Source organism: Magallana gigas, chromosome 1, assembly GCF_963853765.1.
Source record: "Magallana gigas chromosome 1, xbMagGiga1.1, whole genome shotgun sequence".
Lineage (NCBI taxonomy): Eukaryota > Metazoa > Mollusca > Bivalvia > Ostreida > Ostreidae > Magallana > Magallana gigas.
The window spans coordinates 31,763,655-31,778,107 of record NC_088853.1 but is presented as its reverse complement, the minus strand read 5'-3'; the positions used below and the strand labels follow the sequence as shown (position 1 = coordinate 31,778,107).

The 14,453-nt window shown below is 31.5% G+C and overlaps 2 long non-coding RNA genes across 2 annotated transcripts in view; both read right to left on the bottom strand.

Moving 5' to 3' along the window:
• Window positions 1–1,116: 1,116 nt before the first annotated feature.
• Window positions 1,117–6,527, bottom strand: LOC117688228 (uncharacterized). Its single transcript, XR_010707637.1, has 7 exons — window positions 6,380–6,527; window positions 5,930–6,067; window positions 4,496–4,624; window positions 3,961–4,098; window positions 2,950–3,084; window positions 1,506–1,617; window positions 1,117–1,381 (listed from the first exon to the last, which is right to left on the bottom strand). It is a non-coding gene; the product is annotated as an uncharacterized lncRNA (long non-coding RNA).
• Window positions 6,528–8,180: 1,653 nt separating this feature from the next.
• LOC117687290 (uncharacterized) overlaps window positions 8,181–14,453 on the bottom strand; it is a 259,261-nt gene continuing 252,988 nt past the window's right edge. Inside the window, exons 2-4 of the long non-coding RNA XR_010707634.1 lie at window positions 9,357–9,441; window positions 8,727–8,954; window positions 8,181–8,573 (exon numbers count right to left, since the gene is read on the bottom strand). This is a non-coding gene — a long non-coding RNA (uncharacterized lncRNA). The remainder of the gene's footprint in view (window positions 8,574–8,726; window positions 8,955–9,356; window positions 9,442–14,453) is intronic.

Below are 14,453 nucleotides of genomic sequence, written 5' to 3'. Positions count from 1 at the left end.
TTATAAAACATCAAAAACTGTTCCTCGTTCGAGTCAATTTAAATATATATATACATGTATATAAATCTCAAACAGTTGATCAAGGTTTTGCACCAGAACAGCATAGTTTGATTTTTCGTCATCACGTGGTTACGTTCCACGTTACGATGAAAAGTACTTGGTTCACCTCTATTTTTGACATGGGAAATAAATTGAGATTCCATGTTAGTTCATGCGTTAATATTTGGTTTCGTTCATACTATTTCTTTTTTTAGGTTTCAAAATATCATCAAAAGGCATCATACAGCTATTTTTTTTAAGCAAACTTTGTGCAATTCTCAAAACTATTCAATAAACCTGATGGAACCGTAAATTAAGTCATGTGTAGCATTGGACTCCTTGACCAAAAGGATTTTAGGATGCAGTCAAACATCTTTAAGGAATGTTAGAAAAAGAGAGAACATTTAAACATCAAAATAGGAAAAGCAACTGTGTTTACGATAAACGCACATTCATCTTAGATTATACAATTGATATATGGCAATGAAAATAGGCAGAAATAAGCTAAAACATATTGCAGTTTATCAACCTTAACCTCGAATGTCGTAAAAAAATTTAAAAATCTATAAGAATTAATAATCGAGCTGTTAATCATTTACTTTCGTAGACAACGCATGGAATAGAGAAAAAAAAAATGAATGTAACGTCTCAAAAAAACGAGAAAAGCACAAATATCCCATTTTTACTTTTTTAAGCGCTAAGCATAGCTGTGCGCTTTATTGTCGTTAGACTTTTACTTCCAGTGCATCGAATAACCGCCCCCTATGAGCAGAAATACATGTGTATACATCATTTAAACTAGTTAGGGAACAAGTTCCAGAGGTTTATGCACATAACTGCACGGGCTATTGTGAATCTAATGTACGGGCTATTGGAAATTTATTGTACGAGACGTACATACATCATTGCAGGGACTGTCATGCAGTAATGAGGAAATTTTGTGCGTATACAGAAGCTGAAATGTTATATACATTTATCTTTTAGATACATACAGAAGCTGGGTAAGCGTTTTTTCAGTACTGTGATTAACAGTTTATCCACTGATGAAAAATAATTGAAAGTACTAGATAAGGCAAGATATAAAAAACAAAAATATTCCCGAAACTAAATGATATACAAGATATTTACAAACTAAAATATGGAATTTTTGATTCTTTTCTTTCTAATGTAAGAATAATTGACAAAAAGATAGGAACGATCTACTATCATTTACTGAGCTGTATCGTATATTTGCATGTCCCTTAGCTCCTCACAATTAACATATCCTCTAGAAACATCTGGAAGGTTGACCTCACATGATTCTTGATGATCGTATGGTTGATGCTGTGTTAGCAGTCTCTTCCTGTAATTTAAAAGTTATAAAAAAATCATGGTTTAAAGCAGGGTGTATTTCATATTATGTTAAACATATCATTTCAGATCTACATGTAAATAATACACAAATACTGAGAAAAAGGAATACATACCGTATCATTATATTATAACCAATTAGAATTCCAATGACAGTAAGACATAGACAAAAGGCGCCAAGAAGACTGTAAAACTTGATGTTATTTATAATGTCTGCAAATTCTGAAACTGATATTTTACTACCTTTATGAAAACAGTTCTACATGATATTTTTCAGTTTATAAAACCGATATAATAGGCAAAAAATATAAGTAAATTGTTAAGACAATCTTTTTTGTCCAGGCTAATAGGTTTGCTATTGTATAACTTAAATAGATATCATTATTTGTTATATTCAGTAGTATATAGCGCTATATAGACGAACAGTCAATAATTGTGATATTAACTCGTCCGAAAAATATTGACCGGTCAATATATTTTTTTTATTTTGACCGGCTAGTAACAATTTTTAGATATTATTCCCTCTATTTTAAGGAAGGAGTCTTTTCATTATCAAACATACTTCTTATAATAAGAAATGCATGAAATTTTTACACAGTCAAACGGATCATATTACTTAATGATTCTATCAGTTAAATTAAATTTGACCTTTTTGTTTTCGGATAAAGGTCAGGTCAAGGTCACTACCTTTTTCCTCTACGTAAAGAGTGATCAAAATAAGTGTAGCTCTTTATAGTTCTGTAGACATTTGTTTAAGATTTGAAGATTCAAATCTTCAATGAAATCATAGACCATGAGAGTGTCTATCAGCTTACACTACTAAATTGGAATAAATATTTATACTAAAATTGATATTGCTTATCCCGCATTTCCTCTAATTTTCTTAAATTTTGAAGAAATTTTGATTATATTTCCAACATTATTGTTATTGTTTTTAAAATGCTAAAACAGACTCATTATATATATATAATCTGCAGCAATTCTGAATTGCGCAACATGTGATATTTTCCTACGCCAATATTACGCCCAAAATATAGTCCTTGTTCCATTCTAAACATTGATTACATTTTTCTATGCCAAGTTGTACGAAAGTAAAAAAGAAAGAAAAATATACTATTTTAATTTCCTTTCATCTTGATTTAATGAACAATTAATCAAATTTACGTTTGACAAGTTGAAAACCAGAAAAGACTCCTTCCTTAAGTAATCGCTTCTGATTTGTTGATTCGTAAACGGTGACGTAAATAGATTATAGGAAAAGAAGATGACGTCATAATATGCAATCAGTCAAGGCAAGTTAACAACAAACGCGCAATGCGACAGTTTGCTATAATAACAGATATAAGGTTTCGCGAATTACTGTGAGGTAAAATCAGATAGAACATCTGTAACCTAATTCCTACGACCGGCAGAATATCACCAGCTAGTGATATCACCGTTTGATGTCGACGAAATTGTCTTTCGTTCCTCAGGTGCTAATATAATCAATATTGCCACAACCCCAGTCAATATTTGTATAATGTTGTTTCTCGATTGTTCAACGAAATATAAAAGCAATACCAGTTTCACATCGTTGGCCTTTGTATCCCTGTTTACAAACATTACAGATGCCAGACTCCATGTGACACTCCTGACAATTGACATCTGGACAGGGGATGCTACAGTTGGATCCGAAATATCCTTTTGGAGAACATCCTAGAAAATTTATAATGTTGCTCAAAATAATAAAGTTGACATAGATTGTTTTTCCTATATTTGATAGAAATATCTTTGTTGTATGTATAGAAAGCATACACTTTGAAATATATTCTTGTAGTAAGATTATCTGTATTAATACAGCTGTATATGTACGTATATGATATCCATGTTTTCTTGGTCGTTTGAGTTGTATGTATTATCAAAAGATCTCTTCAATAAAATCAAATTGTAACTGGTTTATATAAGGCACATGGATTGAATGTAAAATACATATAGACAATCAGTTGCACTGGTCGCATTGCAAAATATTGAACAACGTTTAAAGGGGCATGGCCACGGTTGTGGTCAAAAATAATTTTTTTATTTTAATGATTTCAATGCTTCAGTAAGGCATTTTCAATAGGCAACCAACATTTGAGTGTCATTTGTTGAATTATAAGTGAGTTACAGGGCTCTGCTATTTAAACAAAGCTTTGTTTACATTTTGAAGCCTTTGATAACATTTTGAATGTTGAAGTGAAAATTCTAGTTTTAGACCTAAAATAAATGTGTTAATCGTTAGAAACTGTTTATTCCTCCTTAGAGTGAATAATAAGATAGACAAATCAGCTTTAAAAGATGTTTACTGGTTACACTAAACCTATGTAAACAAAAACAGGCCACGAGCCTTGTTTACATGACAATGAATTGTGAGCCCTGTATCTTGCTTAACAGTCAACGACTGACACTCAAATTTTATTTGATCATTAGAAATACATTCCTAAAGCATAGTAAATAACAAAATCAGAAAAATAAAATTTGACCAAAATTGTGAACATTTCCCTTTAAATCAATCCTTAATTAAAACACAGCGGCGGTAGAAAATATATATACCGTAGAGTTCACTGCAAAAATATCCCTTCCATCCCAAGAGACAACCAGAAACACACAAACCATTGACATTGTTGCATCCATTACATGTTTTGATACATGTATGGGAACAGTTTTTCCCAAAGAATCCCTGTCGGCAAGCTGTTTGACATAAAAATATATCAAATATCATATATCTATATATCTATCTATCTATCCATCTATCTATCTGTATATCGATCGTTTATCTATCTATCTATCTATCTATCTATCTATCTATCTATCTATGTATATGTCTTCTATGTATCGTTCTGTATATCGATCGTTTATCTATCTATCTATCTATCATCTATCTATCTATCTATCTATCTATCTATCTATCTATCTATCTATCTATCTATCTATCTATCTATCTATCTATCTAATCCATCTATCTATCTATCTATCTATCTATCTATCTATCTATCTATCTATCCAGCCATTCATCCATTCATTCATTCATTCATCCTCTTAAGAGATATATTCATGAAATAAATAACAGTATGAAAGATTTACTCACGCGTTTTACACATTTCTCCAAAGTATCCAACATCGCATGCAGTTAAGCAAGAACCATTTGTATTTGAACACATACGGCAGTTACCACATGTGCCTCTGCATTCCAGTCCATACGAACCTAACGTACATGCTGTTGAAAAATCTACAGATATTAAAACCCTGATAGAATTAAAAAGAAAACGATATAGGTCTATTACTTATTTATATCAAATACGAAACGTACATATTGTAAAATGTCGAATTAAATAATTAATAAATGTCATATCAAATTTGATATGAGAATTGCCATGGTATGTTGTACAAAGCAGCCGTTCATATATTCTGACAAATTTACATGACTAAGGGCAGTGAACTCAAGTCAATTCAACTCTTCAATAGTTCATTGTAAGAGGGGTCGGAGTGGGGGGGGGGTGTGTTTTTGTTCGATTTATGTTTCTTTATATTAAGACAGAAACAAAAACTAAATAAAGTTGCATCACTAAATGGTATATAAATGACCAATTATGACCCATGTGGGTTGAAACTTTAACCCACACATCCCTGCGAATGTGTTCAGAATGTTTTCTTTATCGTTGCTAAGTATGTAATAAATCCAAAGATGCTCGAATGAAAGTTCAGGAGACTTCCCCGAGATTTGTTCAGTTCCTGTGAATATTGAGGGGAAGTATAAGTGTTCAGATAATAATCTCAGTAATGGTCGTTTTCATATCATATCCTACTTTGATTTATGTTAAAATATAAAACGCTATTAAAATATATGCCTTATTTCATCATGAAGCGGTTATTTAAACTAACAGATGAAATTCAGAAACGACTTATCGTTCGGGTTCAACCACTTTACACGTGGCTGAAAATGTAAACGTTACATGAATTGACAAAATCATAGCCATGTTTAACGCTTTTGAGATTCATTACACTGCTTTTTTTTAAAGAGAAAAAAAAAGAATGGGTGTCTGTTTTGTATAAAAACTTAGTATATCGAGCCATTTTCAAATAGCATTCTGCATAAAATAGTATAGTCTGTTTCACTATTGATTCTATTATTAGGTCAGACGCGGATCAGAATTTAATCCTTAGAGCAGGAAAACCCTATCTTTTCTATTGACACATTTATTTCTAAAACTCATTTTATCCACCAAGAAATGAATATAAAGTTTAAATTCAATAAACATTTAGATTTTATATTCGACTACAAGTATCTAGATTCTATAAAATAGACTATAAACAGGTAGCAAAGTTTTTTACTGCGAAACTGAAAGGGTCTAATGAAACCACGTGGTCTAAATTTAAATGACAATAACAACACAAGGGTGCACAGCGCATGACAATACAAAATAGTTACTGGTAACATTGAAATCCATCAAAACACCGATCCATTGATCTATTAAACATTGAAACATATCCATATACCTGATTCTATGAAAGATTCACTCACGTGTTTTACACAAATTCCCATGATAACCAGCGACACATCCAGTTAAACACGTTCCATTAGAATATGAACACTTGTAAACATCAAGACAGTTGCCGCATTTTTCTTTGCAATCAACACCATATGATCCTGTGCTACAAGCTGTTGAAATAAAATTTCAATAAACTGTTTACAGGGCTATTTCGCCACGTGTTATTTTCGTCCTTTTTCAGTTGCAAACGGCTTCGCCCCGTCTTAAATTCGCCCATAGATTGTTGTATTTAAATAGAGATGATATGGTACATTGGAATTCGCCCAGTCTTAAATTCGCCCGTTTACAGCGTGGGCGAGAAGGGCGAAAATAAAATGGGGCGAATATTTTCCTGTACACAGTAACTGCATCAGAAAAATATCACGATAGACTTTCTTGAGAATTATTGTGTAAATTCCCGATTGTGTGATTCAATTACTCACGTGATTTGCACAAGAATCCCTGAAAGCCATCTTTACATCCTCCTAAGCACTTCCCATTAGTTTTTAAACACCGGCTAACATTACGACAGTTTCCGCAAGTTTCCTTACATTCAAATCCATACGTACCTACAGCACAAGCTGTTCAAAAATATAAATATACACTTTGTACATGCACTTACATGTGAATGTAGAAACAAAATAGACTTCATACACGTTAAGCAGAATAACAAGCATAACCAATGTCGTCCTAAAACACTAACACTGACAGCAATGTTTAATTATTCAATACTGTGTCTGCTTGTAGTTATTCCATTTTGTAAATAAAGTAAGCAAATAACTTAGGAATGAATAAGAGGCCTGTGGGGCCACATCGCTCACCTGAGCAACAAAGACTTTAAATGGGTGTTCAAAAGATATTGTGTGCAATATGGCCCCTTAGTAGCATAACAAAAAAAAAATCTTTGACATTGTACCTTTATGAAATACTTATTTTACCGAGAATAAGAAAATACTACGCAAGATATAAAACCAATTTGTCTTTCCCATTATAATAAAACGACTGTTGTTTACCTGGCGTAAACTCGTTTGACTTTTATAACTTTACTCACACTTAATTGATGAATACACTGAAATTAAAAAATGTTGTCAGGTGACATGTTAAAGAGCTATAAAAATCAATGTATTGACAGGCATATCACTCCGTTCTACTAAGGCCCACCCATTATTTTCATCTTTATTCAAAATCAACAAATGGCTTCAAACCAGGATAATTTTCTGCTGTAATATGTTCTTTGGAGTAGCGATAATGCCTTTATTCCCGTAGCAGAAATGTATCAGAACTATGGAAGCTGTGTCGTTTTAATTTACTATGTCCGAAAAACTATTAAAATTGATGAAGATTTCATATTATTCATTGTATAAAGAGGGGGCCCCAGTGAGTACTTACAGCATATCATCCTTTAATTGTTTGTACAAGTATTAAAAGTTTACCGAGACATTTCTAATGATCAACAAAAATTTCAGCGTCAATCGTAGAATTATAAGCAAGATACAGAGCTCACAATTCTGCTAGTTTTGAGTCATATTTTGTTCACATGAGTTTATTACATTCAGCTTAAGATGTTTAACTTGGTATTTCCTATTCAGCATTTAAAAATGGAAAAAAGAATTTTTGCAAAACAAACAAATTCATCTTTGTGAGATCGACCCCTTTATCATACGTCATGGCTTCTTTAAACAAAGAACCTCGTTTAAGAAGTATGGCATTAAACATAAATTATAAAGGTTTTTTTTCTTAAATAAGTCCGCAAACCCGTAAAATGTCGACCCGGGTTTGCCTACCCATTTTACCAACTTGAAAATTAACAATCGTCAGTAAATTCCAAAAAACGCTTTATTGTCTATTAATATTTAAAGCGAATACAAATATACCGGTCTGTAACATGCCCTGAAATCTTCAATGACATTAGTTAATTATTATCTACGTAAATTGAAAAATCTTAATCTGCCCCGGCTTTTATTTTGTCCCGGCCCGGGTTTGCCTACCAATTTCACCAAAAATGGTATAAAATACCGAACCTGAAGATATAAACTGAAACGCCTTTACTTTATTATTATTTTCGTTACAACTCAGATTTGATTCAGAATTAGCTCATAATTTTTGCAATTTATATTTTCCTTTCCATATGATTGTTCAGCTAAATTACGTTGAATTTTACCTAGCAGTTTGTGAGAAAGAGATATGGACAAGCTTACAAATATCAATTAAAAAGGTAATTAGTGTAGTTATATGTTTGTTTTTCTGTCAGTCTGTCTGTCTCTCCTTTATCTCTCTTTCTATCTCTCTTTCTTTCCGTCTTTTTATGACTGTCTGTCTGTCTGTCTCTCTCTCTCTTTTTCTCAGTATTTGTTTGTTAAATTGGTGCCAAAAACATACAGAAAACTTCCATTTCACAAAGCTCGTTGTAAGCATAGGTAGAATAACCATCAGGATAAGGAGGATGCGTTCTGTTGTTGTGATATATGACGTATCTTCCGCTCTCCTGGTTCGGACATATTATGTTCATCGGGTTAGGTATTGTTTCTATTGTGAAGTTCCTGTCCATGAAGCAAAGAATTCCATCGTTTTTGTTAGTTGTGTTTGATACGTACACTGAGAATCCCAAAAATCTTGAGGCATACACGTTGATTATATCTAACCAAAATCAAAGATTGTATAGAAGTAAATGTTATTTTTGTTATCTGTGCAAAAAATATAAAATGAAATAAGTAAAGGAAACATATTCATAATTTTTAAAATTTACGCACTGTATTTAACACTAAAATATACAAAAACATAAATAAATACCTGAATCTTTATGTTCCGTCCTGTAATATATGACAATATGATGGATTATGTGTATTCTTCCAAGGTCCACCCGCCACTCTGCTGTAGATTGGTAATCGTCTGATATCACACATTGTCCTCCAGCAGCAGAAAGGTCTGAATAGAGACCGTCCACAGCACGCTCTGCTCCCCATTGACTGTATTTATAAGGATTCTGCTCCCATGCAGATTTTTTGAATCCGACGTTTACTGATTGAAAAGAAAAATGTTCTTGTATTACCGGACTTTTATTCTGATATGATTTATGCTGTTTCAACATTAAATTTTTGAAATCACAAATAACAAATAAGTGGTAATTGTTTTAATACATGTAGTTATACTCCATTTATCTTTTGCACACAAAAGTTGATGAAGTTGGATTAAAAAAATGAAAAAAAAAAGATAATTAAAGTATCACCACGCCTTTTTAATATCTATCTCTTTAAAAGAATTTTTTCAAATAATATTAGCAACTTTTTCCTATTTAGACAAAAGTGAAACTTCAAATAAGGAATATAAAAAAGGACCACAGGTTTGACAGTGAATATATAGTTATAAAATCACAACTTCTTTGACCATAAATATTTGTGTAAATAGTACAAATATTCCTACCGTAAGTTACACCTTGACAGAATAAAACGCTCAAAGCAATGTAAATCTTTGTGACACCCATGGGGGCAATGAAACCATTGAGTATCTGTAAGTGAAAACATTTAATAAAGACAAGATTTTTTTGCTAATTCATTTAAATGCTACTTACAGGATGAAACTCTGCTAATCAATTATCAAGGAGTAAAGTTCAATTGAAAGGTCTAAAAACTTGACTGAATGGTAGAGTATAACAACCGCAACTATAATTGTAGTTTTTTGCGACAATGATACAAAAAAGTTGATTCTTCATGTCCAAATTTTAGAAAGATGTCGTTTATTCTTTTCGTTTATCATTTAGGCAACTTAATTGATGATTTTTAAATTCAGACAATATTCATTTTAGTTTATTTTACAATTTTTTACTCTTCAATAATGCAGATATAATTCAGTGAAATGTACCTATTATTAATTTTGATAATATAATACTCACGGTAAATGATGATGAACGCCCACTGTTTATTCGATTTGCGATGCAAATTAAAACATTCTGGAAACTGAACTGGATTGAACTTGCTACAACTTAAAATGCTATGGGGTAATCAAGAATCAAAATTAAGTGTTTAGGATTATTGTTTTTTTCCTGTTTTACGCATACATTTCCGTGACTGGGGTTGTTTGCAGATGTAATAAGCATTCATATATCAGCAATAAAACACAATGTGTGAAGGGCGTTCAAGTATTTCCTGATTTCAACTATAACTATCGACTAACAAAGCTTTTCGTGAACTAGAAAAAAAACCCACATGTTTTTCTATGCAACTAATTTAAACAATGACAATTACAAATTCCTAAATACCGTGCAATTAATCATCGATTGTAAGGCATATTCATTATATGAGGCAAAATATTTGATCAGTTAATTGTCATTCGCCCTTTTGATAAACCATTCATGACCAACGCCATAAGACGTAAAATGTGCCAACGTAATAGGATTTATTATAAAGCAGAAAACTAATAGTGACTACCAATGGAACAAATATCGTTGCTTAAGAAATCAGGTTTTTGACATAGTTCGTACTGAAAAAAATAAGTTTAAGCAGAAACTTACATCACAAATATTAGATAAATCAATTCCTCCTGGTAAATGGTGGCGAATAGTTAAATCATAAACAAAGTGTAACAATAAGAAAAATTGGGAAAATACATATACATTCAGTAGATAAAGCATCAGAACTTAACAAAAAATTGGAAGCATATCACAAATAGAAAAAAAACCCTAATGAACCCAGGCTTCCACCTCAGGGCCCAGGGCCCCCTCACAGCATAGAAAGAATCAACATCACAGCCCAAGATGTTGTTGTTCAATTATTAAATCTAAATATCACCAAACCTCCTGGCCCAGAGGGTATCTCACCTAAGATTCTTAAAAATGTCATACCTTCAATCTAGCATCCAATCGCTAAATTATTTAACCTTACACTTCAACATCAAGAATTACCTTTTATATGGAAATAGTCACATATTACACCTGTATATAAGAACAAGGGCAACACAGAGGACCCCTCAAACTATAGACCAATTGCACTCACATGACATGCACCTTATGCAAAATAGTGGAAAAATTATTTTCAAAAACCTGCATAATTATATGAAGGACCACAATCTTTTATTTAAAAACCAATCAGGATTTCAACTATTAATCAGCTTACTGAAATTTATAATATTTTAATATCTAACCTTGATAAAAGGTAAAATATTTTGTTCATATTTTTGTGATATATCAAAAGCATTTAATAAGGTCTGGCATAAAGGTTTCATCTATAAATTACAAAATTTGGGAATCAGAGGAGAAATCTTTGGATGGATATAAAACTATATTACTGATAGAACACAAAAGGTTGTCATCGAGGGCTTTTCCTCAGGAATTGAAACCACGAATGCAGGAGTACCCCAGGGGTCAGTACTAGGACTCTTTCTTTTTCTTATTTACATTATTGATATTGTTGAAAATATATGCAACCAAATAAGACTTTTTGCAGATGACACATCACTTTTGTAGTAGTTGATGATAATGATAATAATTCAGCTAAATCATTAAAATCTGATCTTGAAAAAATCAAACAGTGGTCTAATCAATGGCTGGTGGATTTTAATCGAAACAAAACAATAAATGTTAACTTTTCTATAAAAAATCAATCCTCAGTTGTCTTTTGGTAACAATTTAAACAATTTAGTCCAAAAATATAATCATTGTCTCTTAGGACTTACTTTGCAATCAAATGGGGGATGGTCACATCATATGTCAAATATCTACGAAAAAGCATGCCAAAGATTGAACATGCTACGCATTCTTAAATGCAAAATAAATAGGGAATGATTGATTAAAATATACATTGCATTCATTCGCCCTGCGTTAGAGTATGATGATGTAGTCTGCGACAATTGTACAGATGAACAAAGTAATTTATTGGAAAGCATACAGATTGAAGCGGCACGAATAATTACTGGTCTTGGACAAAACTCATCTAAACAATACCTTTATCAGGAATTAGGCTTGGAAACACTTAAGAAACGTCGAAATAAGCATCAATTATTATTGTTCAAAATATTAAACAATTATACCCCTGAATACGTATCTAAAATTCTTGGCGAATGTTTCCCCCACATAATAACTACAATCTTCGTTACAATTTCATCTATTGCACTCCTGTTACAAGAAGAACATCTTACTTCAATATTTTTATACCATTTACAATTATACTTTGGAACAATCTACCTCAAAATACAAAAAAAGAAATATATAACTGCAGTTTCAGCATTTAAGAACAGCCTTAAAATATAGTTTTTACACTGTCCATTATATGCCTCCCAAAGAAAATCTCTATGTAATTATATAAACGACAATGCCATACCAATCACAATTAAGAATCTACTTTTTGGAAGTGATAAACTAACATTTCAAAACAATAACTGGCTACTTTTTGATAAAACTCACTTTTACATAAGAAGTACAAACATATTTAAGTAGGTTAGGTAAAAATGTACACATTGTATAAAAATGTATCAAAATGGGTAAGTCTGACTTTCCCTACACCCCATTCTTTTCATTTTTTATTGCCTATTTGTTTTCCCCCTCCCACCACCACCCCCTTCCCCTTCCCCTTTCCATTTTATGTACTCTTTTTTCAATTTTTGTTTTGTTATTATTACATTACATATACTTTTTTTCTATTTTCATCCTTAGCAATTAACCAGTATTTTTCTATTTTTTTTGATTTTCATTTTCCTATCATTGGCTATTTTTTTTGTTTATTTATTTATTTTTTTTACACTGTACCTCCTATGCTATATATTATGTTTATCCTTCATTGTGTTGTTCCATTGTACATTATATATTATTCTGAATTGAAAATTATAGTCAGTTGGAATCGGACCTTAGGTGCTGATGCATACCAAACTCACGAAAAAGTATATTTCATGTAAATTCTAAATAAAAGTCTGAAAACTAAAATGCGTGTTGGTTTGTTGGAGGATACATGAGGCTGGATCAAACAACAAGAGAATAAGCTCACGGTTGGCCCACGATTAGTCCTGCACGGGAGATAGCGTCCCGTAATAAACGTGTAAAAATGTCCCTTCATTTGGTCACTATTCTTTAACTAGGTAATTTGTATACTCAACGATCTACGCAATCTTTAACTTGAACATGGTTTTCAATGAGATAATTATATAATGTATCAACATATAATTTTAATGACAACTATTTTTTATCACAAATATGGAACTTATATCATCTAAATCGGTGCAACAATTTAGTATTCAAACCATATCAACGTTGCATTTATGTTGTACTAAATCTGCATTACTGGTTGCTCATGACGCATGTTATAGTGTTTTCTGCAGAGAAACTGTTAAAGTTTAAAAAAAAAAATAGATGACCCTCAAAATGTTATATGCAGGAAATAAGTGGGATAATACCATGTTAATTAATTGATTTTTTAACGTTATCTACGCCATGAGCGAGGCTATTAGAAATACATTTGCTTGGTAGATAGATGCATAGAATATATGCATAATTACCTTTGAATGTTTTTTTCCGCATAAAATACATGTATAATTGACCTAATGATTGAGTAATAAAACAATCATTTAACCCTCAAACAATGAACAAAGCATATTGATTTATAGACGATAATGCGAGCTTAGAAGTTTGAGGAGGTGACAAACATTACAGTTGACAGTAAGAATTACTAACTATAGAATGATTTGTTACAACTGTAAGGAAATGGGGCAAACAACGGTGTGAAAATTAAAAACAAAACCAAGTGCTTAAGAAAAATCACTAAGAGTTCTTTTGTTTAACTGACTCTCATGACAGCTTATTTGAGTAAGTTATAGCGATTTGTACAGTGTTGTGTACGTTTATAAGTTACTGAAGTTATGGATGATGGAAAAGTTAATTTGTTACATTATAAACCATGCAATACTGTGATTTATCGAAAGAATAAAATTGATATTCTTTCTCACTGTGAGTATATGGAAATTGATATTCTTTCTCACTGTGAGTATATGGAAATGGATTATGTCACAGTTAAGAGTATATGTCAACCTACGCTACGTTTATATATATATATATATATATATATATATATATATATATATATATATATATATATATATATATATATATATATATATATATATATGAATAAGTGATATCCCGTAATTACTTCTTATAAGTATATCGTTGAAGTGTCGTCTGGATAACTCAAATAATTATTGAAAATCGAAAACACTTATCTGACAGATAATACTTTACAAAAACCGGATTTTGAAGCAATGACAGGAAATCAATTAACATCGACAAGTTAAAAGAACACACAATTCCTGGTCATGTTACTTTTAATATAGCCTACAGAAATGGTTACACACTCACAAATGATGGCACATGCGTGTCAAAACATTTATTTATACATAATATGTAAACAAAACAAGACTTGGTATATGTTGCTCTTTGCCACCAGCGTCACTTTAATTGTTACATAAAATCTTTACACATAACGTACAATTACATGTACATAAAATAATATTACGTAATACTACAATTGAGATTTTATA